We start from the raw sequence: 16,071 nt of genomic DNA on the forward strand, positions 1-16,071 counted from the left end.
TCGCCGGGGATTGAATAAGGATCAACCAATGTTTCACACCCTCTATATCTTATTCTCATGGAAATCGGTCAAATCGTCCATTTTCAATCAAATCCATTATTGCCTGCTTTAGTTGGGCACTCAATGCGCTGCACCGTAATGACAACTTAGCACGCTTCTGCGCTCTGTTTTAGTTGAAAGTGCAGTGTAGTTTACAGTGCACCGTGGAGAACCTTCTGTTTATTTTATAAAACACTTTTTATATAAGGGATTGAATGAAAGCTTAAAATGCAAAAGTCATATACCATTCATTTTTAACGCAGGCGTTGTTAGTTGTGCTTTAATTACACGTTAATTAGCTTTAATTACGAATTATAATGACGGTTATAATGGGTTGAATAAAAGTTTAAAAAGCGAAGGTCAACTATTATTGTTCAATTGTGGTATAAAAAGAAACATTTATTTTAGGCTAATACCTTTCTAATAAAAGAACCTTTTGTTTATTTTATGTGTCGGATATTTCCTCTTGTGCGGTAATAACACTCGTCATACGCACTTGTGGTGTTATGCTGTATAAGGCGTTAACTTTAGTAAAAATGCCTGTTCTTCTTTCATCGGATTTTCTGGATTATTGATTATCGATACTTATTAAATTATCCTAATTAAAAAAAATATTGAATAACACTAACAGACATATAAAATATATGTGTGAATTTTCAAAAACAATCGGCCTAGCTGTTTTGGAGTCAATAGTGACCAAATTCACAAACAAACATACAGATATCTGTGTGTGTGTGTGTGTGTGTCTCTCTCTCTCTCTCTCTCTCTCTCTCTATATATATATATATATATATATATATATATATATATATATATATATATATATACTAGCAGGGGTGCCCGGCGTTGCTCGGGTGTTTGGAGGTGTATGCTGTGCAAAAAAAGCACAAAAACAAAAAAATGGTTAATTTTTAAAAACTTTGACCCCAATTATGACCCCTTAAAATTTATAGTTTCGGGCTCAAATCACTTTATTAAGTTAGATCCAGGTTCAAGGAACCTATATCTAAAATTTCAAGTGTCTAGACCCAAAATTGTCGGAGGAGTTTGGTAGAGTTCTTAAAGGTCAAATCGTTGAAATTTGACCCCTTAACAGCCAAATTTCTGGCTGACACCCGTCACATCGATTTTCCCAAATCTCAGTACCCGGTATTTCAAATTTCGAGTCTATAGACTAAAAAATTGACAGAGTTATTGCGTTGGGAAATGTACACAGACACACAGACACACAGACAGACAGACAGACACGTTCACTTTTATAGATATATATATATATATATACTAGCAAATATACCCGCGCATCGCACGGGACTTTTCTGCACACTTAGGTACGCGATTTGTGGGCACCTTTCCAGTAAGTGGATGTTGTAAGAGGGAAGTAAATTTCAACTTGATGCTTAAATCTTATCTAACACATTGAATACTGAAAACATACCACAATCAGATCATATCAGTTTTTCATCATATCCTTTTGTAGAACTTTTCATTGAAGAGCCTCGTGGAAAACTACATTTCTGCTGCTTTGATTTGGAGCCAGAATGTAGAGTTTTTCTGAACTTCCTGTCCGGCTGATGAAGACGCAGAACATACCGTGACTGAAGCAGTCTGATGTCAGGTCTACGCCAATGGTTTTAAACGTCTGACCTTGTCTTTTATTTATGCTCATTGCAAAACACACTTTTACAGGAAACATTTCTAGATAGTACAATTACAACAACGCCCCAACATCTCCCCGGTCGCTGCTGACACCCCCCCCCCGCCTCAATATAAACAAAATGTTTTTTTGGGTGGGGTGGGGTCAACGTGTGGATGCTCATGTTAGATTAAATTATCATAGAAAAGTGATCCCCCACTTTATTGAAACTAACATTTCTTCAAAAAGTCCCAGGGTCCAGGAGTTCATACCATACGAACGGTAAATTTGCAACGGGTTTGATTATCAGATTTGATGTCAGAAGAAAAAAATCGGTTTGTGTCAAAAAACGAAAATAAATGTATTTTTTTTATCATAAAAATAATTATTTCTCCAATTATGAGAAAGTGAAAGGGTGCCTGGGGTCATTTTTTTTTTTTTGGCTCGTTTGGCTCTTTTTGGTGTTTTTTTTTTTTTTTTTTTTTTGTAAATGCACGGACGGCCATCTTGCTTGCCAAACTGTAGTGATTGCGTTGGATACTAAATGTCTTCAAATCTGAATAACTACTCGTTTGCGCAAAATATAAATGCAATATTCGTCCTCAGCGTCCCCCAAAATTTATAAAAGATGACAATTCCAAGGTGAATGCCCAGGGGTCGGTAAACTAAAAAAATACCGATTTATCTTAATAATTATACCATAGCGATGTATGTGATATCATATATGTTAAAAATTGTATATTTTATATTAAATCTATATAATTATAAAATTCAAATGACCTTGTAATGGGTATTGTAACTCAACATCCGGTTTACGACTTCCGTTTTTGCATGCGTACATAACATAAACCCATAATAGCGTAAACAAATAAACATAAATCGCTACTTTTGCAGAATTTGACCAGCGCACTAAAATATTAACGCTATTATTTAGAAATTATTATTTAATATGGGAAGGGTGGGGATGTTTTGCAACTATTCTGTATTACAACTATACTGTCACAATTTTCTTACAAATAAATCAACTTTAACCCGTTGACAACGTATTGTTTTACTGTGTACGTTTCCAGAGTCCCAATTATTTTTTTTTTCGAGTTTAAATTATCCAAATAGAAAATTGTTAATACTTTCTGCATTTTTTTACATCGCTCATTTCCGTATTACGTTTAAGTTATTTTAACGCAATTTTCTTACAAATAAATGTACATTAACCCGTTGACAAGCATAAGAGCATTTTACAACGTATTATTTTACTGTGTACGTTTTCAGCGTCTCAATTGTTTTTTTTTTCGCGTTTAAATTAAAAGATATATTAAAATTTGAATTTATCTTTAAGTATTATGCTATCTGTTCAGTGCACATTTACCTATAAGTATGGCAAACAAACCACTTATACTTCAATGGCTGTATTTTTTTTTAAAATCAGAAATAAATAATTATAAACATAACGGTGAATTATATCGGCCCAAGACTACTGAATACATTTCAAAAAAAAACCCTGATAACTAAACAATAACAAATAAAAAAGGGTTGTACTCATGCAGAGAGTGATCAAGACATAATTCAGCACACGCCCGGCTTTCTCCGGAACATGACGTCAACAGCCTGAGTAAGCCGAGCGTCGCCGAGAAAATTAAGCTGTCTGACGAACCATAAAGCTGGACCAATGACAATGTAGCGCGATGGTTTTCAACGCGACGCACGTTCGTGCGAGTTGAAAATTTAAAGCAGCAGACGCTAATTTGGACGAGGAAGGAAATAAAATAAATTCGTAATAAAAAACAAAAAACACTCCATTTCATACTTTAACGTCAGAAAAAAAATACATGAATTTTACAGCCTTAAGTGAGCAGCTGGAAACACCAACTGGAGTCCTCGACTTTTGTCAAGAAAAATATTACTGGCACGGACGAAAACTTGTGCATCATGTGGACAAGGAAAGATAAGCGATAGCTACGCCTGGATGTGTCAGGCTACCACATGCTAAACCTTTACATCATCCGGACTGGTACCTTTTTTTTGACAAGTCTAGACCTACAATAGCCATTGTGGGCGTTTGAGCCAGAAACACAGAAAGATCTCCAGCGCGAATGCGGAATACAATTTACGCACACGCATTAATAAAACAACGATCTGAGAAAACAACAACAGTGTCTGTTTTAATATGAAGAAAATAAGAAAAAAATCATCCCACCCAGTTTTGTTTCAATTTTTCTAGTTTTCATGTTTTCCTTGAGAAAAAAAATAAAAATAAAAAAAAATAACACCCCAAAAAACAAAGATAATTTTTTTTTCAATTTTTCTTGAAAAAAAAACTTTGACTTACCTTTAAACCTCTCTTGAACAAAAAAAATGTCAAGTTTCTTTCCAGCTCCCCAAAAACAGTTTTAAAAATTTTCAGTGTTGCTGAAAACGAATATCACATTTAAATTTGGGGCAGATTAGTAGTTTTCATAATTTGAAGAAATATTTTTTCAAAAAGTAGGGGATCACTTTCCTATATAAATTTAACGTAAAATGAGCACCCACCTTCTGGCCACGTAGTAATTTCTTCTTACTATCAAAATAAATTTAACTGATATTCGTTTTCAGCACTTCCGAAAACCGGCACTGTTTTTTTTTTTTTTTCATTTTTTTTACTAAGATTCGTTCATGTTTTCATCTCATAATTTAGGACGCTAATTATGCTGTTAGTAAGTTTACAAAAACATACTTTTTTTTTCATTATACTTGTATAGTTGTTAACAGGTGCTTCAGCAGTTAAATATTTCACAAAAATTCTGTTTACATTAGGGGGCTCCAGAGTCTCCTAATGTAAACAGAATTTATGTGAAGTATTAAACGAGTCTGCTTTAATTGTTTAATGGTTAATGTCGGCACGTTACTTACGGGAAAACGGTTAATTCAATTCTAGAAGCACATGTTAAAAACTATACAAGTTCTATAATTGAATACCCACCGCGCAAAAGAAAAAAAACGCTCATGTAAGCTTACTGACGGCATTATTAGCGTTCTAAAATGAATGAATCTCTTAGTTAAAAAAAAAAACAGCACCGGTTTTCGGGGGTGCTAAAAACGAAAATTACAGTTAAATTTGTTTTATGATATGAAAAAATTATTAGGTAGCCCAAAAGTTAGGTGCTCATTTTACGTCAAATTTATATAGGGAAGTGATCCCCTAATTTTTGAAAAAGTAATTTCTTCATATCATGCCCCAAACTTAAATGTAATATTCGTTTTCAGCACCACAGGAGAGACGTTGCGAGCCTTTTTTTATCGTTACTTCCATGGCAGGTGCTAGTTTGAGCTCCAATCCCTGGTCTCCCCTCGCCGATCTTTCAGGAAAAACACCCGTCACTGCCAAAATTTTCCACACTCTTTATCTGTTAAAAAGATAAGATACAAGTTAGAAAAGCATTTCATCCAAGACATGAAAATTGTTAAACAAAATGTTTTTACTATATACTTTAAAAATAAAGGTAAAAGATTCAATTTGAAATTTATTTATCTTCAAAGTGCACTTTTATAAATTTTACAAAGTAAGGTATAAAAATTTAATTTAAATTGAATCAAAGAATTACCTTAGATTTATTTTACATTTGGTTTCAATTTTAAAAAAATATATTTCATCTAACAATTAATGATATAGATATAAAATTTTCAATGATTTTTTAAAAAAGTGCAACAAAATATACATTACATAAAATAAATCCAAGGTAATTTTTTGATTCAATTTAAATTAATTTTTATACCTTACTTTGTAAAATTTATAAAAGTGTACTTTAAAGATAAATAAATTTCAAATTGAATCTTGTACCTTTATTTTTAAAGCATATAGTAAAAACATCATGTCAACCCAGGCAACGCCGTGTACCCATGCTAGTGTATATATATACATAGTAAGTTATAAAATGTATATGGCGATTAAGCTACACTGAATATTCCGCGTTTCATCCACTCTAGGATTCTTCAGGCTTTTGCGCGAATTCTGTGGTTGTTTGTCGTTTTTATATGCGCATCTTCTATTAAGATTTTAGTTAGCCAATCAGCTTTCTAGTATCCACCGGGCCCTTCCTATCAGCCAATGAGCATGCATTTATCCGACAAAGGCCTATTTGACCTCTGGTTGACCCGTTCCTTTGTGTTTGATCTATTATGCCTGGATATTTAGTTTCTTGATCTGTTTTAAATCTAGGTTAGTGAAACGCGGAATATTCAGTGTAGCTTAATCGCCATATACATTTTATAACTTAGTAACTAGCTCTACCTACGTCTTTAGCACTTTTGAAGTAAATACTTAAAGTTTATGCATAAATCTATACTATCGTATATAAATTTATGTGAGTAAATTAAGTATATATATATATATATATATATATATATATATATATATATATATATATATAACAAATTGGGGATGGGGAAAGGGATACAGAATGAACGGGAGAAAGAGCGGGAAGAGGGTAGGTGATTGGGGAGACCGCCGGTGTCTTTCGGTGTCAAAGAGAAACGGTTCATTTGGAAGGTCCCGCAGATTTGCAGCGGCCCGAGTCGCCTCCTTCGAAGGCTCACCTGTTTCTTGTCAGCCGGGGTTACGCTTGAAAAGATCTATATCCTTATCAACCGAACGTCAACTCCTACGCGTAAATAACTTCTAATTTTCTCTTCTTTTTTTTCACTCTCTTTCTCTCGCTATTACGTTCTTTGCGTTTGACTTCTCTTTCGCTAATATCAGTACCAAAAGTCTTGAGAAAACATTTATATTACCTTTTATTTTTTGTACAATCTTATCATACACGTTATACCCCCTCTCTCTTTCTCCCTCTCTCTCTCTCTCTCTCTCTCTCTGTTCGTATCTATCTATCTAGCTATCCTATAATCACGTTGACACACTGTTTCTTGTCAGATGACCAAGTTAAGTTACTTTGATCCTGGCTGATACCAGATGGGTGACTAGTTGGGAATTCTCGCACTGTATGTGCTCATCGCTTATTTCGGCATTGTTTCCAGTCGTACTGAATCTCCATTACTACTTATGTAAAACAACGTCGACGCAAGAGAGGAGTGGTTGGAAATTACGTAACTCTTGCAATAAAAATTTCACGTGCAGGCACTCTTATTATGGGTATACATAATCTGTCAAGACTAAAGGAAGCTACAATCAATCTATCTATCTATCCCTCTCCCTTTCTCTCTCTCTCTCTCTCTCTCTCTCTATATATATATATATATATATATATATATATATATATATATAAAAGTGAACGTGTCTTTGTGTGTCTGTGTGTCTGTGTCTGTGTACATTTCCCTACGCAATAACTCTATCAATTTTTAGTCTACAGACGCGAAATTTGGTATACACGTTACTGAGATTTGGGAAAATCTTTGTAATCGGTTTTCGCCCAGAAATTTTGCGATAAATGGGTCATAGTTCAACGATTCGACCTTTCAGAACTCTACCAAATTCCTCACACAATTTTGGGTCTACGAACTTGAAATTTTAGATATAGGTTACTTGAACATGGATCTAACTTAATAACTTTGAGCCCAAAACAATAAATTTTAAGGGGTCATAATAGGGGTCAAAGTTTTTAAAAAATTGACCTCTGCGGTCTCTTCCAATTTACTCAGACAACTTATGGTCTAAATATTTGAAATTTTACATAAAGGGTATTCAGAGATAGGGCAAGCGTTTTAATCAGTTTGGGTCGAAAATTTTTAGTTACCAATATATAAATGTATGTATGTATGTCTGTTTGCATGTCTGCCTTAAATTTTCAATAGAGGCGACGGATCTTACCAAGATCAGTATCGTTTTAGTTCGACCTTTCATACGACAAATATCGAAAATTTGGCTAAAAACATTAATATCTTCCCCTTCAACTAGGCACTTTTTTACAGAGGAGTCATTTTTTTCGCCGATAATTTTTAAAGTTATCCTCTCCTTTAGATTGTCTAGCCTTAATTTTTAAAAATCTCGCTTCCGGTTTGGCGGTGGTCGTAACAGAATAAACGTTAGGTTTTACCCCGTTCTTTCCTCCTTTGCAGTACGGGTTCGAACCTGCCTTCCTAATTCCACTTTTTTTTTTTTTTTGCTCAACATACACATCCAAACACATGGGTAACGCCGGGCTGAAAGGCTAGTATATCTATAAAAGTTAACGTGTCTGTGTGTGTGTATCTGTGTGTGTGTGTGTGTGTATGTTTGTGTGTGTGTGTGTACATTTCCCTACGCTATAACTCTGTCAATTTTTAGTCTACAGAATCGAATTTGATATACAGGGTACTGAGATTGTGGAAAATCGATGTGATCGGGTTTCGGCCAGAAATTTCGCTTTTAAGGGGTCAAAGTTCAACGATATGACCTTTGAGAACTCTATCAAACTCCTCCGACATTTTAGATATTGGTTCCGTGGACATGGATCTAACTTGATAACTTGATTTGAGCCCAAAACAGTAAGTTTTAATGGGTCATAATGAGTGTCAAAGTTAAAAAAAAAATTACGTTTTGTGTTTTGGTCAGCATACACCTCCAAACACCCAGGCAACGCCGGGCCAAAATACTAGTATATATATATATATATATATATATATATATATATATATATATATATATATATATATATATATGTGCTATTTTTTTATTATTTAAATATTAATTAATTATTATTACGTGTATAAAAGTACGTCATCTGTATACATGCATGTTTCAGAGTCCACTCCTCATCAGTATAACTAAACTTCTATTGCCAAGGATCGAACCCTTTAACGGCTCGATAAGATGTCTGCTGTTTTACCCGGGGACAACCGGACCTTAGACAATTTTATTCACGATTTTATCGCTTATAAATCTAAGTATATATATATATATATATATATATATATATATATATATATATATATATATATATATATATATATTTGTAGTTATCGACATAGTCCTGTTTCGTTGTATCACAACTCATCAGTGCCGCTAGACTAGCATCTCTCTCCGAAGCCATATATATATATATATATATATATATATATATATATATATATATATATATATATATATATATATATATATATATAGCAAAATGGTAATTAGTAAAACCTGGAGAAAGGACTCAATATTATATATTATTGCAGAGTAAATATATATTTTTATTACCGTTTCATCTGCTTAGTTACACATGTTTCGTTTACCGAATCGTATCAGCGACCCAGTATATTCAATTAGACTTGATAGAAATGGCTATTACGATTTTTTGTGCTTCTTCTAATGTCGGTTTTCCAATCATAATCTAAACATGTGTAATTAAGCGGATAAAACGGTAATAATAATATATATATATATATATATATATATATATATATATATATATATATATATATAATCGAAGTAACATTAGATTGAGAAAGTGCAGGATTCATCGTAAAAATCAGTCTGGGTTAGTAATGCCTAGGCGATTGTTGAAGATCGACTGAAAACATGGAAATAAATAACTACAACACAGAAGTAGAGTAGAACAGATATATTAAAAGCAAGAAAGTATTGTGACCTAATCTTCAAATTGGAGTAAGTATTTAAATCAAAATTTAAATATTTAATTTTAGACTGACGAGATATATCGTTTTTGGTTTGTTTTTTTTTTTTTGGTTTTTATACTTTGTCGCCGAGGTAAAATATAACGTGATTCCCACAATATAGACTAATACAGTTGTTGATTTGAACGGAGCGAGAGTCTATTAATGTACCCCCCCTTTAAAACTTGCAGAGACTTTACCGGCTAAGGATTTCGTCAAGTATATCGCTTCCCCTTTCCCCTTTTTTAACTGGACACTAGCGGGAGTAGCTCTGTTTTCGGTTAGGATCGCCGACCTGTTAAGAGGTCTCTCTCCTCGTGTGAGGAGGGGGTTGACTTCTTCCCCTCATGCGAAAAGGAGATACAGGTGGATGACACAACCTTCTTCTCCAGTCATGTGAGAGAATGCGATGAATTTACTTTCTCACGAAAGAGACGATGACCTTTTTCCCATCATGCGAACGAGATGTGGATATACTGACGCAGACGATGTGAACCCTTATCCCTCACGAAAGAGACAGATATACAACGCGCGAGCAAGAAAAGAGAACACGTGAATTTGCTATCCGAACTTTTTCCCCGCCGAAGGAAATATCTTGGGTTAACTACGTCGTTGACGAGTTTTGAAACATACCAGCAAAAGAAACGAAAAAAAAATAGAAAAACAAAAGAGACCTGTAAGTGCAAAGACTTAGATTACCCCCCCCAGGGCTTTCGCTATTTCAATACGCGTAGATATACTTCAGATTCCATCACTTTAGATACATTTCTTTTTCCTTCGTTAAACTCTTCCTTTTTTATCTTAAATAAATCTATTATTATATCATTTGGGTAAGTGTCTGTTATCTCGTTATTTCATCGCATTTTTATTGTGTTCGTCCTTGTATTTCTATCCACTTGCTTTATGTTTTTTTTTTGCTGTGCTACATATGTGATAAAGAGAAAAATACTTGGGTTTTTGCTTTCCAGTAAATTCCCTTATACCCCCCTTTTACAAAGGTAAACGATATTTGTTTTATCATTAAGTTACCATTCATACCCCTACATTATAAATTGCCTTACCACATCTTTTATCACGTGTGTAACAATATATAAAACTATTTACATAGCGTCCATTCGTATAATCATGGCGAGACCGTCCCTGTAGAAGGTGTCGGCTGAGTGATAGTCGACTCTCGATCTTGTGTCTCTCTGAGTCTCTCCCTTAGTCTCTCGTGTGGTCAGTCCCGTCTTTACGGTACCAACCATATTTCTATGGTTGACACTCAATGTGCTAATTAGGTAGATCTTACCATAACAGAGATTTTATTTGGGTCGTTAATACAATGCGATTTGTAATATTTGATTAGCGATTAATATATCTGAAGCATAAGTTAATAACTAAGCATATATAGCGTTCACTGTTTTAGTAGTTGGATATGTAGTGGAGTTTAACTACTAGCCGTTCAGCCCGGCTTTGATCTGGCCCTATATAATGTTCATAACTTTATGTGCATATATATATATATATATATGTATATATTAAAAAGTTTGACTTGTGTCCAGGTAACCTACATCTAAAATTTCAAGTGTTAAGACCCAAACCTAGCGGAGGAGTTTGGTAAAGTCTAAAAAGTTCAACTCTTTCAATTTTTACCTCCTGACAGCCAAATTCTCGCCCAAAAACTTATTAAAAAGCTTGCTGCATGTCTGAATAATCTTTATGTAATTTTTTTAATATTTAGACTCAAAATTTACTGAATAGTTTGCTAGAGACCGCAAAGATCAAATCTTTTAAACTTTGACCTCTTGGCAGCTAAATTTTTAACAAAAAACGATTAAAAAACTTGCCCTATGTCTAATTACACTTTATGAAAAATTTAAAATCTTCAGACCAAAATGTAACTGAGTAATTTGGTAGAGACCTCAGAGGTCAATTAAAAAAATTGACCCCAATTTTGACCGCTTAACATTTATTGATTTGGGTTTAAATCAAATTTAAAAGTTCGATCTATGTCTAAGTACACTACCTCTAAAATTTCAAGTGATTAGACCCAAAATTGGCGGAGCAGTTTGGTAGACTTTTTCTAAAGGTCAAATCGTTCAACATTGACCCCTTTACAGCCAAATGTCTGGCTGAAAACCGATAAAAAAATGTTTTCCCAAATCTCAGTACCTCTTGTGTAAAATTTCGAGTCTGTAGACTAAAAAATTGGCAGAGTAGTTTGGTAGGGAAATGTACACATACATACAAACACGCACACACACACACACACACGCACATACAATTTCACCTTTATAGATATATAGATAAATTTCCTGTTACTGATTGTTTTCAGTTTAACAATTAACTTAGGTCATATTCTGTTGACAATCCTGCTTAAGAGAGACCTACCAAATCAAACAAATAAATAAATTTCCAATTTCTGCAGAATAGCTACGTCTAGAACGATAGCAATTTAAAAAATAAAATAAATAAATGATGATTAACTAATGATACAAAGATAAATCATTAATATATTAAATAATATTAATAATAATGATATATAAATATTATTTAGTGCCACCCACACTGGTATAACTAGGTACACATCAAACATCAAATAAATTCATTCTCATTGTCTGTGGAACCATACACACGCTTGATGAAGGGATAACGTTCCGAAATATAGCATCGCATATATGACACCTGACCACCTGACGCAAGTAAGAACATATTACATGTAAAATCTCTCTCCCTCTCCCTATATATATATATATATATATATATATATATATATATATATATATATATATATATATGTTTGTGTGTGTGTGTGTGATAAATTATACATACACATATATTGAACCCATAATACTGCTTAAAACTTTATATCTTAAATTGCTTCGGTCTGCTACATCTCTGCATTTTTCGGCCTTCTAAAACATAAATATCTTTTATATAAACTTAGTAATATTGTAAACGCCACTCTTACTGAACACATGATGCAGCTCGACATATCAGAGAATTTGATATGTCGCAACGACCACATCCGATCTATAACTGTTTCTATCATTTTCTTACACTTCTAATGCATGGTTTATTGTTTTTCTTCCACAATTATGGCGAATTGAACCTGAAGTGTAAATGGCTACTGAGATAAGGTCCAGATTTATTGGGGACACCCTGTATAGCGAATTTTTGCAGCAGGCTCTTCTCTCATTTCATTAGCATGTTTATAGTATTTATATTATTTCTGTTTTCTGGTGTGAATATCCAACAGAAACGTCCAAACCTTTCTTCCCAGATCCGTGCTAACTCCAAAAGAAAATCTGCAGGAGTCATTAAATTATTAATTAAACCTAATTATTATAAGATTATTCGCTGGTGTTGGGGAGTCCTATTTTACGCCAGCTCCTTTGAGGAAAAGCAAACTAACTTGCAAATATGCCTCGGCAGCCTCGTCGGCATTCCCTGGTAGGGGCATCTCGTCGTGTGACTTGCGATAAACTCAATTCTTCTTGAAGAAAGAACGAAAAATCTTGGAGGGTTGCCCCCTCCCCCCTAGAAATGCACAGAACCAATATCATACCGCAATCAACATGGAAAAGGTCATTAAAAGAATAGTATTGAATCTGTTGATTTTAGTGTCGAGGTAAAAAAAAAAGAAAAGAAAAAACGCACACAGGCGCAAGGTAAGCCTGACGGAGAAAAGAATTCTAAAGCCAAGCTGTCTAAGGATGAAGGTGAATCAGTAGCAAATGTTTCGGATTTAGGGAGCCTCACTGTGAAAGGGTTAAGATATTGTTGTTAGTATGTTAGGTCTAAGTATTTGCGTTGGTGATAGGTACAAGTGCATTACATTATCAGAATACATTTCATGGATGTGCATTTATAATATAAATCTCACCTATCTATTTAAATGCATGTCGATTTAAATGTATGTATGTATGTATGTATGTATGCGTGTATGCCTAAAAATATCGGGAAAGGCGACGAGTTTTCGCGGGATATGTATCGTTTCAAAGCTCCATCATTCGGAAGACAAATGTCCAAAATTGGTAAAAACATTAATTCCTTCCCTCTCAACTGGGCACTTTCTACAAGGAGGGGTCGCTTTTTTCACCGATATATTCGAAAGTAATCCCCTCTTTTCGATTACTATCCTTAATTTAAACGTTAGCTACTTCCAGTTTGGCGATGGGCGCAGCGGCAAAGATGTCACGTTTTATTTTTTATTTGTTCACGTTCTTTTTCTCCATCGCGGTACGGGTTCAAGTCTGCCTGCCTACTACCATGTTTTTTTTTTCGTTTTTTTTTTTTTTTTTTTTGCTTAAACCGCACCTCCAAATACGCGGGAAACGCCGGGCACACAGACTAGTCACATTTAAAATAAACACAGGGAGTCAACACTAATTTATTGGGACTTGGCAGGCAGTCTGAGACAAATTCAGAAACGTTTTTTGCCCCAGTTTAAGAGGAACGGGCCAGCTAAGATGTGTCAAATACACTCTATGGTCGTATACTCCAACTTGCCTTCAAATCACTTCACGTGTTTCATATTTTATCATCTGCTGCTCAAATGCGTAGACGCACACTTTTTTGTTGTTGTTTTTCAAATATCGACGCACGTTAGATAAACGCTGAAATATGCGAAAATTCAACCATTCTTTTTTTTCTCCGTTTCTTTATTTGCTGTATCTTTTTTTAAAGTGAAGTTATTATTATTTCCTGTTTCATTTTTAATTTAAAATTTCTTTCTCATTTAATTAGAAAAATTAATAAAATATAAGCGTTTCACAACACGTGAAGCTTGGCAAGTTCATTTCTATCACAAACCAACTAAAATTTCATGTGCTGAAAAGCGTTACGTTAAGAAATCCTACTCGGAAAACAACATTGAAACACTGGCGTGGGAATTACAAACGCGTTTAGTTAAACAACAACAACAACAATAACAATAATAATAATAATAATAATAATAATAATAATAGTAACTAGCGGGACGTGTGGAAACTCCACAGGGGACTCATTCATATGTAATATATTGATGTTGGCATTTTGCAGATGTTCAGTGTAAATGGAGACGCTCTGATATCATTTCAGCTTTTTTGTTAAAACTGCAAAAGTATTTATCTAAGTTAGCACGAACGCTCAGCAAAACCCGGTCGTAAAGTACGCTTAAGCATGATATTTTAATTCTTATTAATATACAGAATTACATATCTTTTTAATATATAAAATTACATATCTTTATCTTTATTATTATAATAGAATAAATATTCTTATAATATATATATATATATATATATATATATATATATATATATATATATATATAACTTCAGTTACTTCAACCATACTCGAAACCGAAACCGAAACCAAAACTTATGAAGATTTTCTTCGTAAAATTATTTATGACAAGAAATGGAAATAAAACAATTAAACGACTCGGGTGTAAGCGTGACACAGACACTAACACACACGCTATCGTATAAATATATAGATGATGATGATGATGATGATGATGATGATGATGATGACGATGACGACGACGACGACGACGACGACGACGACGGAGACGACGACGGAGATGACGACGGAGATGACGACGACTATGACGACGATGACGACGACAACAACAACTCACATCGGGAAGACGGAAGAGGAAAAGTGCATCAATTATTCCGACTTGAAATATGAAATTGCTAGGATTTGGAAATTGAAAGAAGTTGAGGTAAGCCTTGTTGTAGCGGAGACATTGGGATCGGTGACGAAAGACTTTGACAAATAGATACAAAAGCTGGATTTGGGAATTTGTTCTCAAAGAGAAATATTTGAAGATGGCTTGTGTGACTACTTCTCGTGAGTAAAAAAAGAAAAAAATTAAAAAAGAATAATAATAATAATAATAATAATAATAATAATAATAATAATAATAATAATAATAATAATAATTTTACATGAAGGAAGTTAAGTTAGCGACAGTAAGCAAAAGAAAATCAAGATAAAATCAATGAATTAACGAGCACTTGAAACAATCCCCCCCCCCACACACACACAAAAAAAAAAAATTTCTAAAAAAGAATACGAGAAATTAGAATCAGAGGAAGGGTTCGGAAGATACAACAGATGGCGATAATGAAAGCAGCTTAAATCTGACGGAAAAATATATTTTCATGAATTGCGAACACTAACCAATAGGCTGCAATATGAATAAAATAAAACCAAAATAGAATAAAACCTCCGAGGATCAAGAAAACCGAAACCGAAAATATTATACGACCTTCCCAAAAATAAATGATGCTACATTGAATGGCGCCACTGTATAGGAACAACACTAATCAGGGCTCTCATGCGAAAGTGCAAAGTTTTTTTTTCTTTGTTCCAGTTTTTTTTTTTTTTTTTTTTTTTTTTTTAGGCCAGGAACTACCGATGACCATGGCCAGTGAGAGATAAAATATAAGCGGTTGATTCGATAAAGTGGTAACCTCTGGGAGAGAACCCTGTAAATCTTGGGAGATTATTGTCACTCAGTCTCTAGGAAGCAGCGCAGATTATTGCCAGTGAATAATCGCTGTTGATGGCACGTGTGAGAACTCAAATTAAGCGGAACACAATACTAAATATAGAAAATGAATTAGCAAATAAGAAGAGCGCGTCGCCATAGAGTTACGAAAGTAGATCTTTAATATAACATATGAATTTATTGTGTTTTTTCCTTGTTTTATCACATATCTTCTTTTTTTATGTATTCATTTTTTTTTCAGACCGACATCCACATCCACATTTTTTAATAGGATTGAAATCGCTACCTTCAAAGAATTCTTAACTGGAACCGTCGCGACTCAACTTCTCTATATCCAGCGCCA

Source organism: Euprymna scolopes, chromosome 31 (genome assembly GCF_053919585.1).
Source record: "Euprymna scolopes isolate OS-2025 chromosome 31, ASM5391958v1, whole genome shotgun sequence".
Classification (NCBI taxonomy): domain Eukaryota; kingdom Metazoa; phylum Mollusca; class Cephalopoda; order Sepiida; family Sepiolidae; genus Euprymna; species Euprymna scolopes.